At 32.3% G+C, this 16,833-nt stretch overlaps 1 protein-coding gene across 1 annotated transcript in view; it reads right to left on the minus strand.

The window, feature by feature from the left end:
* The window catches only part of LOC145693283 (clavesin-2-like), a 66,226-nt gene extending 50,357 nt beyond the window's left edge, over positions 1–15,869 (minus strand). The window contains exon 1 of the mRNA XM_081769131.1: positions 15,711–15,869. The gene's annotated coding sequence lies outside the window, so the exon portion shown is untranslated. The remainder of the gene's footprint in view (positions 1–15,710) is intronic.
* Between the last annotated feature and the right edge of the window lie 964 nt (positions 15,870–16,833).

The following is a 16,833-nucleotide window of genomic DNA, read 5'->3' on the forward strand; positions in this document are numbered from 1 at the left end:
GACGATGAAGACTTTAGATTTATTCCCATGCGCGCTAGAGCTAACAAGGTAACGCCATCTATGCATACTAAAGTTCTTAACAACATAGACATTCAAAATGGTCAACCTTCTGATTTTGTTGATGTTTTGCCGGATTTGATGTTTAGTAGTAATGAGAGGTATACAAATGAATGTTTGAACTCTCCAATGAGAGATTATACAAATTTTAATGTTCCAACTAATAATTACTATCAAATATCAGGTTGCCTAATAGTCATAGAACTAATGTAGACAATGAATCTCAAGGTAAAGCTTGTGTTAGGTTATCGAGTGATTTCCGAGAACTACCTAAGTTTTCAGGTAACATAGAAAAGGAATCTGCAAGAAATTACTTACGAAAACTGACTCAATGCTTAGATTATTTTAAATTGGACGATAGTATCAAGTTATACGCTATTTCAAATACCTTAGAAGGACAAGCTCAGTCATGGTTTAAATCAATCGAGTCCAGATTAAGGTCTTATCCAGATTTTATTTACTACTTCACTCAACAGTTCTTTTCTCCACAAATGGAACGATTAATGTTAAAACAGCTACAGTCTATGAAATATGATCCATCTAAATACAAATCTTTGACAGAATATACGTGGTATTTATTGGAACGATATTTCGATTTAGTTAGTAAGCCATCTGAAATTGATGCCATTAATTTGGTACTTGATGCTCTCCCATACGAAGAATCCAGGTTACTGAAACTAACAAAACCTAAATCCATTAATGAACTTACATACACTCTTATGGAGTGGCAGTCTCCTGATAAATCAAATACTATATTGATAGACGGTGGGCAGAAAAAAAACAAATATTCACAGAGTGAAAGTAGCACCTAAGAAATTTAATAAGGTTAAAACTCTTGAAATGTCGTGTCAGACTGAGGAAAACTATGTAGAAAATTCAAGTAACATGTACCGAAATAACAAAATCCCACGTGACAATAATAGAAATAATCACAATAGATTTTCTAACAGAAGAACCTCTAGATTTGAAAATAATGGAACTAGTTTGAGTAGTCAGAACATTAATAATTATGGAAGGTACAGAGAAAATAGAAATGGTAAAAGTGATAATAGAGTTGGGAATAATTACATAGGAAATTTTAGGAATTGGAGAAATGTTCCTCATAATCAAAATATACCGTACTATGCTTTTCCTCCTGTGCCATTTATGCCCAGTAATGTTAGAGATTTTCAGCGTTCATATTATCCACCTCGGTTTTACCAGAATTCGAATCAAAATAGGCAAAGCTCAATGTCAGGAAATCTCTCTAGAGAGACGGAAGAAATTAATACCTCAAATACAAATCAGGGAAATGTCTCTGGCAGCCGTTAGGTTGTGATGGGGGTATCGACTGCCTAGAGAAATCATCCCCATCAAATAAAATTACTGATAGGAAACATGTTAAAGAAATTATGGAGGAAGAAGAGCACTTATTAAAGAAAGAATAGATGTTACGGGTGAGAATAAAACAAATTTTGAAACAAATGAACCTCCATTGAAATTATCGATTTGTTTTGTTATTAATGAAGAAGAAAGGGAAATGGATGAAATTGTGACATATCCTTCTCCGACTCTAGATTGTCATATTGCCGATATTAAGTTAAAGGCCATCTTGGATTCTGGTAGCGATTTAAATTTATTAAATTATAAAGTTTGGGAATGGATTAATGCAAAATTTCCGTCTGCTAAATTGAAGCCAATGACTTCATTAGTTCTGAAGGGATTTGCTGGAAATGAAAGTTCTACTGTGAAGGGATTCCAAATAATAAACATTAAGATTCAAGGTAGTATATTTGAAGTACCTGTGTATGTTTTAAAGAATTTAAAACCAGATTTTATATTGGGTTATCCGTTTTTCATCAGACACAAAGTAACACTTAATTGCAAGGACAAAATTTTAAAAATTATGGATAATTTTGAAAAGGAAGTGACAATAAATTTAGAAAATGAACAGACTGTATATATATACTCTGTTTCATCTGAATCCCAAAATGCAGATATAAATAGAACCTCAAGTATTAGTGAAGATGAAATCAAAACCGCTGTAAATGAAAGGGAAGATTTGTCACCATCTGTTAAAGATAAGTTAGTGGAATTACTTCTCAGATATAGACATTTATTTTCAAATGATCCAAGATTGATAAAAGTCGAACCGTACAAAATAAAACTTACTGATGACGAGCCAGTAGTAGGGAAAATTTATCCCATACCACAAGCCTTACGTGAAGCTTTTGAACATGAATTAGAAAACTGGTTGAGATTAGGGGTGGCTGTTGAGAAGAGTAGTCCCTATTTAAAGCCAATTCACTGCGTGAAGAAAGCTAATGGAGCTGTGAGGCCAGTTTTAGACCTCAGATTACTAAATCTGAAAGTCTTAAGTCCTAAAATTCAACTTGAGCCTGTAGCAGATTTATTAGTAAGACTAGCAGGTGCGAACATATATTCAAGTATCGATATTACACAAGCGTATTATGGAATTCCCCTCCATCCAGACTCATATGAGTGTACGAGTTTCTTATATTCGAACAGACAATACTGTCTCTGTCGACTTCCGATGGGTCTACGCTCAGCTACAAGTGTTTACCAAGAGGTGATGAATAAATTCTTTGGAACAAGGTTGAAATCATTCGTGATAAATTTCCTAGATGACCAGTTGATTTTCAGCACTTCTATAGACGACCATCTTAGACACTTAGAAACAGTCTTTCAGATATTTGATTCTGCTAATTTTGCATTAAATTTTAAAAAATGTAGTTTCATACGAAAGGAAATAAAATTTTTGGGACATGTAGCAGTGGGAAAACGATCAAGGTAAACCCAAAAATGAACGAGCCTATTAGATATTTTCCGCTTCCAAAGACAAAGAAAAAATTGCGCTCATTTTTAGGGCTTATTTCATTTAGAAGCAAGCACATTAAGGATTTCGCTGAGCTTACTGCCCCACTTTTCGACTTATTAAAGAAAGACAGAAAATTAGTTCTTACCCAAGAATTGTTAGATATTTTCGAAAATTTACGTATCATAGCCAGTAATCCACCCACCAGCATTAGCACAACCAGATTACAATCTACAGTTTCATTTGTATTCAGATGCCTGTGCCCAAAGCCTAGCAAATTACTTAGCACAATTTCAAGATAATCAAGAAGAACCTTAGGTCATAGCTTATGCTAGCCGACGAATTAAAGCCCATGAATTTTCATTGAGCATATACCAATTGGAATTACTTTCAGTGTTATATGGTTGTGAACAATTTTCTAGTTTCATACTAGGTAGGCCAGTAATAGTTCACACAGATAATATGGCAGTAAGACATGCTTTTACTGTGAAAAATTTGGATGTAAGAACGACCGAAATTTTGCTTAAACTGCAGAGGTTTGACCTTACCTTTTGCCATATTTCTACAAAGGAAAATAGAATAGCAGATATACTAAGCAGACATCCACCTGAACCTCCTTTGGAAAATGAGTATCATTTTATACATTTTCTAACGAGTGAGGATTATCCTTTGTTTGATTTCGAAGAACTAAAGGAGGAACAACAAAAGGATGATTATTGTAAAAAGTTGATAAAGGTTCATCCTTCTAAAACATGCATTCATCAAAATGTTTTATATTTTAAAAATAAGATATCACAAAATTGGTTACTGGTAGTTCCAAAGACTGGTTAAACCAATAATAGAAAAAATTCACGGGAAAACACATTTTGGTATAAAGAAATGTATGGCTTTTATTCAGAAATTATTTAAGTGGAAAAACCAGAAGCAAGACGTTAGGAGGCACATAAAGGACTGTGTAGAATGTGCTAAAATAAAATATTCAAACCAAATAATTGCAAAAGATCCATGTTACATACAGGCAGATAGAGCTCATGAGAAATTATGTATTGATATAGTTGGGAGGTTACCTAAAAGTAGTGGGTATAATTATATATTATCAATTATAGACGTATATTCCCAATTCGTAACTTTCTTTCCTCTGAAAAAGGCAAATTCAAGAGAGAATTTCCGTTTAAGAAAGTAAGTACTTTTATATGCTACCATATCCAACTTATCTAGTAAGTGATCGTGGAGCTCAGTTTTTATCCAAGAGATGGAAACATTTTTGCAACAACAAGAATATAAAACATATTGTAACATCACCATATTCTCCTTTTTCAAATGGTTTGATAGAAAGAGTCCACAGAAACTTAAACCAGCTAATTAGATTAAAGTGTCATGATGATCACACCAAGTGGAACCAAATATTAAAGCTAATACAAGATTCTTTGAACTATTCAGTATGTGAGTCTACCGGTAAATCACCCCTGGAATTATTTCTGTCATATTCAGCTGACTTACATTTTCGCAGAATGTATCCTTGGCCTAAAACTCTAGAAGACACAAATTTAGAAGATAGACAGTTCGAAGCGGAATCCAATATACCAAAGCAAAACAAGTCTAATAATGAGAATAAAGTTAGAAAAGGAATATCTATAAAGGAGAATGATTTAGTCTTAATTAGAACACATCATCAATCTTCTGCTATTAAGCAAATGATTCACAAGTATTTCTTTTGCTATTGTGGTCCATTTCTTGTTTATAAGGTATTAAGAAATAGGGCTATTCTGAAAGACTTACAAGGAAATGACATAGGAAGTCAGAACTTTTCCAACTTAAAACTTTTTAACTGCTCAGAAGAAAAGAAACAAGAATTACTGAGAAATTTTAAGGAGCATTGATTATTGAAATTTAATAACCTCAGGAAAAGAAACGTGACGATATAAAGTGTAAGTGGCTTATACATATCAATTAGAGAAAAGATTAATAAATGTTACTACGAAAAACTTAATATTAGTTAGGAAAATTAGTATAATTATCTATTGATAATCTTTAAACTTTTATTAAATTATCTTAAAAAATAAACTGTCATTTTTAAGGTTCTCAGTTGGACAAATATGTAAATCTGTTCGTTGAACCTGTTCTATACTTAATATCTTTAAAAAAATTAGAAAATTAATTTTAAAAATAAGTTTTTACACTTCGTTTCAAAACTTATTTTTAAATTCCAGCGCTGGAAACCTTGTGGCGAATCAAATTTTGAATGTATTCACCAAAATATATTTTCGTTATTTTTGAAGTTTATTTCGTTTTGTTATATGTTGTTATTTATTGGATTGTTATATGTTATTAGTTTAAAAGTTTTCTCAATGATGCTATATGACTAGTTTTCGTCATACGTCATTAAGTAGTGCATGTTTGAGCGTATGAATATGGGGGCAAAGTTAGTTATCCTTGTAAATTTTAATATTTATAGAAATATTTCTAAAATCAGATAATTCAGTTGATTTCTAACATATTTCAATCAGCAGAAGCCTACGATTATTTAAATAAATTAACTAGACTTAACCATGATTACAAAATCATATGTTTAATATACACGTTTCCATGGATACCGCTGTGTAAACCCCAAACTCCGATATATAGTAAGGCAAAAGTAAGATCAGCTGGGTTCGAGAGTTTGTAGAAAATGGAAATTTTATAAAGGTCGATCCAAGATAATTTAGTAAGCAGCAAATTACGTAATTTTCCAAGTTTTGAGCTGCCTTCGAAATCAATAGTTACTTAAAGGATTAAACAAAGTGATTTTAGTTTAAACTGGATTGTATTTAAATAAAAATTTGTGTGGAAATAGTAAATTATACAAATATATTGGCTGCGAACTGATCAAAGGAAATTTGGATTTGTGTAGTAGCTGTGAATAAGGTAAATTAGATTTAGCTATATAATTAGCCCATTCAAGTGATATTTAATTCGTCTTCAGTGAAATATATTTTACAAGTGACATAGCCTTCAAAATGATCAGTACTTAAGAAACCTCAGCTCGCCTCCCTCGAAGGGGGATGGCTGAAACCTAGATTCACTGCACAAATGTCTTAGCTACAACAAAATTTTAAAAGTTCAGAAATGTTGACTAGCGTATAAAAAATTAATTTACGTAAATAAACAAGTCTTGGCTATTGTAGAATATGATGTGTAATCAAAATCATTTTCTGAGTTGAAATATAGTAAATCTGAACCTGCTCTATACTAAATCTATTCTAATTCTTCATTAATTAAGTGGTAAAAATGGATTGCATATTTGATCTCATGTTACTTTGAAATTACAGTGCGATTGTTCATGTTTATTCAATATAGTACAGAAAAATGTAGAAATTCCGATCACAGGTTAGATTAAATTACTTTCCAGGTCTTGTCCTAGTAGTATTTCTTCAGTAAATGCATGTACAAGAATCTGAAGATGTGTGTAGTATTTCTTTACCAATGCATGTACAAGTACCTGTACTAATAATGAAGTGTAGAAAATACCTACTAAAATATAGGTAATACAATTAGTAACACAATCGTATAATGTTGTATGAATTGATAGAATACTAACAGCATGAATTTTTATTCTCTTATTTGGAAATTGAGATCTGTAAATTTGTGTTGGTGGATACATGCATGTTGATTGTTTAATATTATTAACCGAAACTAAATATATTAAACATCCTATTATGTTGATTAAAAAGGGAGTAGGGACTACTAATCAGCAGATGTAGAACTATTTTATGAAACATAATCACTGTTTTTGCTAACATGCAAATTATAAAATAAAAGTTGAAAAGCAAATTCTTTAGGTGTTGAAATTAATTCTATAGCTTGTATATAAGAAATAGTTAGTATTTAATGGCCATAAAATTCATCAGTAGGGATTTGGAAGAATCTGGTATTATTTTGATTTTATTACAGTATCAGATTGCGTAAATACTAATAAAGCTAAATACAAGGAATTTTATTTTCCAACATATCTTCGAAGTAGTTCGGTAGTTCCAGATTTTACCGCTACAAAACGAAGTGGCGACCTAGAATAAACTAATTTCAATACACATCACATTTATTTATTTACTTTACTGTTTAATATTATCTCTTTATAATTACAAATATGATAATGTTTTGCTTTCTCTGACTGATGGTGCTTCTTATATGAGGAAAGCTGGTGAAGCTCTTTCTGTATGCTACCCTAATATGATTCACGTGACACTATCGTACACGCTGTACATCGATTGTATGAAAAGAATCCGAAGCCTTTATCCTAAAGTGGACACGTTAGTATCAAATGAAAAAAAAATCGTAAATTCCAGATCTTTCACTTCCTCCAACACCCGTAATCTCACAGTGGGTACCTGACTTAATGCAGTACTATATTATACGGAGAAGTTTTAAGTTTTTGTATCTGTAGTAACTGAACTAAACCAGACGACGCTTCATCCATTGAAATTGTTGAAAATTTAGTAAGTGACAGTGGCTTTAAATGTGACTTGGCTTTCATATCTTCCTTGTTTTTGTTTGTTTGTTTTGACTCACTTTATAAAGAAACTAGAAACTACGGGAGATTTATTGAGTACTTCAATTAAAGAAGTACAGTGCGTTGAAAGAAAGTAGAATGTTCTTTCTGCTTCGAAAACTGAAGTTGTAAGAAAAAAGGATTTGTTTGAGAAAAACATTGGCTATAAAACTATAGTGAAGTTGAACACAAGTGAAGTTGATGGTGTGAGTATATCTGATATTCTCTTTTCAAATCGCAAGGTTAACATCGTGTAATGTTGAACATTCCTTTTGCCAATATAAGGCATTATTCCGTGTCAATAGGCATGGCTTTACGATTCACAATTTGAAAAAAAATAAATAAATAAATTAAACGTTAGTTATTCACTGCAATGCCTATGGAATTCCGACATCTGATGAATAGAAGCTATTGGTCAGTACAAGTATTTTTTCTTATGTTGAGAGTTGTCCCATACTTTTGTAATTTTATTATTTTTGTTAAAAATTTTTGAATTTTTAGCAAATAATTTCTCATTTTTCAGCACATAAAAGTAAATATTTGACAGTTTTTAGCACATAAAAATCCGGGCCCTAATTATTATTATTATTATTATTATTATTATTATTATTATTATTATTATTATTATTATTATTATTATTATTATTATTATAGAATCAACTGACAAACATAAATTAAATAAATTAATTCCTTCGTGTAGGATTATTCTCAAAACAGAAGATATTCATGAATATACGTAGTTTTCTACAGTCAATTGGATGTAGAAGGATAGGGTAGTGCCCAGCGTTCTCAACAATAGCAATCTTCGTTCTTCTCAGCCACCAATCATATTCTTTCAAATTACACTGGATCCTAGTTCTAACAATAAAATTGTGACATACTCGACTCGACTCGACTCGCCGATGATTCGTAGTATTTTTAATTTTACTCTGAAGTATCAGAGTATGAGTGTATGTTCTCTCTCTTTTTTATATATATATGTATATAGGGTATTCGTGAAAGAACGATGGGTTTCGTGGGGTTCCTGTGCAGGAGTGATGATACTTGGTAAGTTGAATGATATCAACCTTTCGTTTAGAATCAAAACAATAAGAAATGCAATGCTATCAGACTGCAATATTTTGACTAAAAATATGTTAAAGTGCATTTGCATCTTAATATACTTCCATGTGCACGACTGGAGTTTTTGTGGGATTTTCTCGAAAACGTTACGTATCATGTCAAAATCAATAATGTGAACCACCTAAAAGCAATTATCAACAAAGGCAATAAATAGGCACTGTTGGATCAGACATGCTCCAAAAGCGCTGAAGTGAAAGTATTATTGCCTGGATGTGAGTCGTGCATGAATGGTGAATACATAGAAACAAAGAGACTGCCATGTGAACGCACTTTAACGTGTTTTTGTCAGAGTATAGTTGATTCCAGTAGCATTGCTTTTGTCTTTGCACTAGGAAGCTATTTATGCTGCCAATTAAAACGCTGTACCATTCAATCACCCAAGTGTCATCACCCTTTCACAGTAGACCCCCTCCACCAGAAACTCTACATGATCGTTTTTTAAAGATTCTAGTTTCTTCTCCCATTCAATTCAATCGGCTTTTGTGCTTCTGTTGCACGATAAAGTAAGTAAGATTAACGCTATTTTAATGATACTTAGAGAAACGCCTTCCTCCAACATCAGGAAATAAGTATTGTTTAAACGTGAATTATTCAACAATAAAAGTTTTTTTTTTTTTTTTTAAATAAAGTTGATCATATTATTCCCATGTTATAAGTTTGTACCTGTACATATACATGATTTAGCAAAACTATTTGTCAGTATAATTATGATAAATATAGTATTTGTTCGGACTACTAATGTCAAACAATTTGAAGTTAAAAATCAATAAAAGCACAATCTAAAGTACGGATACAAAAACTGGCCGCTTACACATACAGAAAACAGAGAAACGGAGTTTTCGGACACATATATATCGCGAAAGTAAAACTTAATCCTAAAAATTCACTGCGTAATTATTAATTGCTTAGAAATCGTCACTTAACGGAATAATATGTGTCAATATGTTCCCCATTTTGAAAGAGTTGAGTTGATTTTGAGTTTAACGTTCTTTTCAGCAGCGAGGGAGACGGGACCTACTGAATAACGTGGAATCAGAACCACATGAGTTCTTACCGCGAATCAAATCCGGGTCTCTCGCCATTTTGAAAGAGTACGTCTGCAATTCAATTATGATTTGATTGGCTTAGATGATGCACTAAGTAAGGACAAAGACCATCTCAAAAACTTTAGTTACTTTCCTAAGTAGAATTTTGTATTCTGTAGAAAATTACGCAAATAAATTATATTATTCTTTCATTTCTGAATTATATTGGGAAAAAATGGGGATGAGATTCATAAGCATCTAAGGCTTGAATACATAAGTTCTAAGTTGCTGCAAGGATGTTAATGTCAAATTGTCAAGGGAAAAGTGGTTAAAATCATTTCCTCTTTTTCCGCTGAACTGTCAGATGTTGCCGGCTATCGTCTGATTGGTCCTCGGCGTTCTGTTTAATTATTTACAACTCTTTTCGGTACGTATATACTTAGTCTGTCAGAGATTTTATTAATCGTGTATAACCTCTATTGTTTTGTATCTTGTATCAAGCAGAGTCGTATTTAATCTGGCGGCACTGGCGCCAAGTCTCACAGACCCGTGCCACCTGTTTTTGTAGCCTGTTACTATTATAGTAACTGGTTGGCCGTTAGTTCTGATTGGGGCTCAAACTGAAAATTTTATTTTTCAATGGACTGAACACGATTTATTACCTTGTGATAACATATTTAAATTTTTGAACTTTTTACTAAATAATAATTGTAATTCTACTATATTTAACAAATGGTTCTGTGAAACTAGGCGCCAGTGCCACCGGACTAAGCATGAGTCAATATGAACACGTGTATGAAGTTGGTCCCCACTTTCAAATTTCAATTCGAAACCAAAATTAATCGTTTGGTTTTTCGTTTTTTATTGATTATTTTGAAGGAAAAGCTCGTTTTTTTCTTCGAAAAATCTCAAGAGATGTTTACAAAATGAAGTTTGACTCAACTTCACACTGGTCCTCCACTTTCGAATTTTGATTCGCAACCGAAGCCAATCGTTTGTTATCGATTGTTTTGAAAGAAAAATCCTTTGTTTCGAAAACTTCAAGAGATGTTTAGAAAATAAAGTTAGGGAACCAACTTCACACTGCCTCTACTTTTCAATTCAAAACCAAAATCAATCATTTGTTATTACTAGTTTTAAAGAAAAAATAGTTTGTTTCGAAAAACTTCGAGATCTACACAAAATAAAGTTGGGGAACCAATCTCACACTGGCTCTTCCCCTTTAAAGTTCCGACTCAAAACCAAAATCAATACTTTTCGTTTTTTTATTGATTGTTTTGAAGAAAAAATATTTTTTCGAAAAACTTCAAGAGACATTTAACAATAAAGTTCGGAATCAACTTCACACTGACCACCACCTTTAAAATTTTGGTTCGGAACTGAAGCCAATCATTTGTTTTTCGTTTGTAAATGATTGTTATATATATATATATATATATATATATATATATATATATATATATATATATATATATATATATATATATATATATATATATATATATATATATATATATATATATATATATATAAAACTTTGTTTCGAGAAACGTACTGAAATATTTACGAATTAAAGTTGTAGTGTAGCTAACTTCAACGTGGTCTGTCAAATTTCAATTTCGATTCAACATCCAAGCCAATCGCCTTTTTTAATTGTTATTGATTCTTTTGAAAAAGAAGATGTTAGTTTTGAAAATTATAAAGAATATTTACATTTTCACTGTCCTCTCCCTCTAATCATATTTCGATCTAAGCCCGAAGCCAATCGTTTGATTTTTTTTATTTTGATTGTTGATCGTTTTCAAGAAAAAAGTTTGTTTCGAAAATCATAAAGAGGTGTTTACAAAATAAAGTTCGGATGTGACCAAATTTACCCTGGTCCCTCCACTTACAAGTTTCGATTGAAAACCAAAATCAATCGTTTGATATGCGTTTGTTGTTGAATACGTGGAAGAAAGGATAATTTGTTTCGAAAAACATATTTACCAAAGAAATACACTGAGTCCACTTTCAAATTTCGATTCAAAACCGAAGCTAATCGTTTGTTTTTTCTTTGTTATTGATTGTTTTGAAGAGAAAATTGTTGCTTTGGAAAATAGGAAGAGAGATTTACGAAATTAATTTAGGATGTGGCGGTTCACTCTGGTCTTTTTCCTTACAAATTTCGATTCAAGACCTAAATCAATCGTTCGATACTGGTAAATTGTTGATTATTTTGAAGGAACGTAGTTTGTTTTGATAAACATAAGGATATATTTACGAAATAAAGTTAATGACGGTGGTTCGTTTCTCGTTTGTTATTGGTTGTTTTGAAGAAAAATCGGAAAAGGAAAACTTTACAGGACATATTTGATGGCCAAATTCATCTGCTTATTCTACTTTTAAATTTCGATTCAAAACTCAAGCATATAATTTGTTTTCGTTTCTTGCTGAATTTTTGAACAAAAAATAGCTTGTTGCGAAAAAATGGATTATTTACTAAACAAAGTTAGGTGGGCCAGCTTCACTCTGGTCTTTCAAATTTCAATTTAAAACTAAACTTTGGTGTTTGTTTCTCGTTCGTTATTGATTGTTTTGAAGAAAAATCGAAAAAAAGCGTTAAAGATATTTTGATAATGAAGTTGGTGATCACCTTTACGCTTGCCCTATACTTCCAAATTTAGTTCAAAGCAGAAAACGGTTAAAAATGAGAAGAGGAACACAGTCATTAGCTAGCGTACGCAAAGTTCGTCAGGGGGTGTTCAGGCTCCCGAGTTCGTGTAACTTCAAGTGTTTATGTATGGATCTTAATATGATACATATTCATTTTCGCAAAATTAGGGATGCGCACGAGACGAATCGAGACAGGATTTTCCTAACAAAATTCGAGTCGAGACGCGGCTCTTCCAATAGAGAGAGATACATTTTTTCGAGTCGAGACATCACTTTTACAGCACATTTTCGAGACGAGACAGCCACAAATCTTGCCTCGTGCGCATCCCTACGCAAAATACCTCGCTCAAGTGGGAAGTATCAAATTCCGAAATCCCTCCCCAGGCATACATCACTAAGCAGTATAATACTATTTGACAGGAGCTCACATTTTATGATAGTGCAACACATTTTATTGAGTTAGAAATTGAGAAAAGGAAAAGACCAATAATAGTAATAATAATACTGAATAGTAATAATAGAATAATAATACCTGAAACGAATGCAGACTCGATGACGAGAATTGAAATCCTACGACGAGTACAGATTGGATAATAACGCAATGCTGTATAATTGCTTTATACATTAAAAATTGAGAAGAAAAAGAGTAATACTATTTGAAACAAATAAAGATTGAATAAAAAATTAGTACTTCATCCTTCCTTTACGAGTTAAACAAGTAACAGAGTCGCGTGTACACCACGTGACGGAGTTTCGTTTCTATAGCGTGATATTTTTTCAATTATTTTTGAAATCATAATGTTAATGGAGGTTTATCATTTTCTGTTTTAGTGGAGATATTAGAGAGGAGACGGAATATATTCTTCGAATGCTTAATTGATTACAGAAAATCGCTTCCTGCTATATAGTACTGTTTTCATTTTATGATGATCAACGTTGTAATCAGACTTTCATGGTTTTTACTGTATGTAGAACAATATTGAGACCTTCAGTCGTAGTGGATTTCTACCAGTTCCAATTTTAGTAGATATTTCATGATGAAAGTTGAGTTGATTTTGAGTTTATCTTCCCTTTCAGCGATGATGCTATATGAGACGGAATTTACTGATTAACGTGGAATCCAAATCACATGAGCTCCCACCGGGAATGTAACCCGGGTCTCCCACACCAAAGACACATATGCTAACTGTTTAACCACGAAGGAACTCGTTTCATGATGAAAATATATGTTCTTGGAATGTTTAATCGATTGCATGAATCTGCTTCTATTTATTACTATTTTTACTGTATAGCGATCAACGTTAAATCCGCAAGTAGTTGGTTTCTACCATTTTCGATTTCAGTATAGAGATTATAATGTAGAGGAATATATTTTTAATGATTAATTGATTACAGAAAACCACTTCTCGCTATCTACATATTACAGTTTTTGTTCTGTGTCAATCAATGTTAAAATCGGAAGTCATTGGTTTGTGTCACTTCTGGTTTGAACATAGGGTTGAGGTAGAAGATGTTAATCATGTTTACAACGTTTAATCAATTCCACAAAGAACTGCTACACGTTACCTGTTATCGTTTTTGCTTGATGCATGTCTCTTTTGAAACCGAAAGTTCTTACGCAATTCCAACACATCACATCCTTGACTCTCTACTAAAAAGTAAAGTGTTTGAATTCCACAAACACTTTGATGAACTTTATTTTGTAAATATATTCTTATGTTCAACGAAACAATCTACTTTTCTCCAAAATAATCAACAACAAAACTATATTAAACGATTGGTGTAGTAATTGAATCGAAATTTGTAAGTAAAGGGACCAGAGTGAATTGCCATTACGAAATTAATTTTCCAAATCGCTCTTTCTATTTTTCGAAGCAAACTATTTTCTCTTCATAACAACCATAACAAAGCAAAAGCAAACGATTACCTTCTGTTTTGAATCGAAATTTGAAAGTAGGGTCAGTGTGAAATTGCATTACCCATTTCTTTTGTTAATACTCCCATGCTTTTCGAAATAAACTATTCTTTCTTCCGAATAATCAATAAGAAACGCATATCAACCGATTGACTTTTGTTTTCAATCGAAATTTGTAAGTGCAGGAACCAGGACAAATTTGGCCACATCCAAACTTTATTTTGTAAATATCTCTTTATGATTTCCGAAACAAACTTTTTTCTTGAAAACGATCAATAACAAACGATTACCTTCGGGCTTGGATCGAAATTTGAAAGAGGGAAGGGGGAGTGAAAGAGGGAATGAAAATGTAAATATATCTCTATAATTTTCAAAACTAACATTTTTTTCTTCAAAGATTGGCTTTGATTTTGAATTGAAATTGGAAGTTGAAAGACTAGGGTGAAGAAAGCTACATCCTAACTTTAGTTTGTAAACATCTCAGTATATTTTAGGAAACAAACGATTCTTTCTTTAAAACAATCAGTAACAAACGATTGACTTCGGTTCTGAATCAAAATTTGAAAGTGGGTACCGGTAGCCAGTGTAAAGTCGCCCTCCCAACTATATTTTGTAAATATCTCTTGAAGTTTTTCAAAACAAACGATTTTTCTTCAAAAGAATCAATAACAAACTAAAAACAAGCGATTGATTTTGGTTTCCAATCGAAATTTGAAAATGGGGGACAGCACGAAGTTGTACTCCCCCAACTTTATTTTGTATATATATATATATATATATATATATATATATATATATATATATATATATATATATATATATATATATGTTTTTCAAAACAATTTTCTTCTCCAAAACAGTCAAATAACAAAAGAAAAATAAACCATTGATTTTGATTCCGAGTCGAAATTTGAAAGTGTTGGAACAACTTCATTCTCGTTATATGAGCCATGGCCCAAGGTGACAATTTTTCTCAGACTAGTATATATTTTCTAGTTTAGTAAATTTCAGATATGCGCAAATAGATATAACACCTGATATTTTACAGTTATAAATTTAAAAAACACAAGAATGTAATTGGTTAGAAAGAGATAATTTAATTTTAGTTATGAATTTGTACACATTTTTTTTCTTTTTCCATTGTTGACACCATGTTCTTTTATCGAAATTTGACAAGCCTTCCATTATCGATTAGCTTCTAGGATTGCCTACAGTTTTCAAAGCTTTAAGCTCATTAAAGACTGAACTTAAACGGCATCGGAACTGCCAAAAATTAACTCACCAACCCAGCCGACAGCGCAAGAAATCTTTGAGTTTCATAGTTGTAACAATTTTACATTATTTGAGCTTGACTGATCTAATCAGTTCTGTCTCAAAATTTTCTATACCGGTATTTATTGATATTGGAGGGGATGACATTTTTATAACTTCCCGGGCTGGTAAAAATGTTAAATACAGCCGCAGTGTCAAGCTGTTGTCTTGTCTGATGCGTCAGTAAATTTTCTATTAAATTTGCAAGGCCAGATTGTCAAAAGATCTAAGTAAATTGCTTATCAAATAGGCTCAAAAAGCATGAAAACATAACACCATACTACATACCTGTTTGAAAAGTAGAAATCCTTCACAATGTTACTGTTCTTGAACTCACAATCACAAACAATGGGGAAAAAAGCAATGCTTATCTGGTGCTAATGGTTCTTCTAGCTGGTTCAGCAGTATGACCTTTGCGTAGAATGTGATATCCTTCCTCTTCCGAAATCTATTTATACGTAAACAAAGACAGCAGAAGTATGCAACATTAGGCATGCCGTTTTCGGTCGTTACCCTCCTTCCATCTAAGCACATGATTTTAATCTTCAAACTACGCGCAACATCTTTCTTCATTTCTATCTTTTATTTTGTTTTGTTTCTTTTTCTTTCCCCTTTTCTTGCCATTTGTCGTACTTCTGCTGTCAAAATATCTAGTCAGATACAAAATATCCGGATTCAATTGTGAAACAATGCTTTTTTTTCGGTTATAACATATCGGTGGAAAATTCCCAATTCACTGAAGAAATACTATTATAGTTGTTTGCTTCTTTACAGAGATCTTTCTGTACACGATAATGTAGACTAGATCGAAGATTCTTAACCTAGGGGTCGCGAGAGGAGATATGAAAGTCGCGAAAAGAGATTTTGAAAATGAAAAATGTGAGTAGAGTCTAATGTCGGAAAAATATTTTTAAATATTATTTTGAATTTCTCATTTCGATAGACATATTTTTATTTCAATACTTGTTATGCTATTTTGTGGGACTTGAACAAAGAGCTGAGAAAAAGACTCATAGAGTGCTTCGTGTGGAGTATTGTGCTGCATGGGTCAGAAATATAAACCTTACGCAAAAATGATGAAAAACGACTGGAACCTTTCGAAATGTGGGTGTGAAGAAGAATTGAGAGAATTAGCTGAGTGGAGCGGGAAACGAATGAGAGGGTGTTAGAAATGGTGGGTGAGAAAAGAACAGTTTTAGATATTATTAAGAACAGAAAGAGAAACTGGTTGGGACGTTGGTTAAGAAGGTATTGTATCATGAGGGACGTTTTAGAGGATATGGTGGTAGGAAAGAGAGGGAGGGGGCGAAGAAGGCTACATTTAATGGACGATATCAAAACAAAAAATTTGTACGTGAAGACGAAGAGGTTAGGGGAAGACTGTGGAGCATGGAAGACGTGACAATAATGA

This window comes from Thermobia domestica, chromosome 8 (assembly GCF_964235325.1).
Source record: "Thermobia domestica chromosome 8, izTheDome1.hap1.1, whole genome shotgun sequence".
NCBI classification, from domain to species: domain Eukaryota; kingdom Metazoa; phylum Arthropoda; class Insecta; order Zygentoma; family Lepismatidae; genus Thermobia; species Thermobia domestica.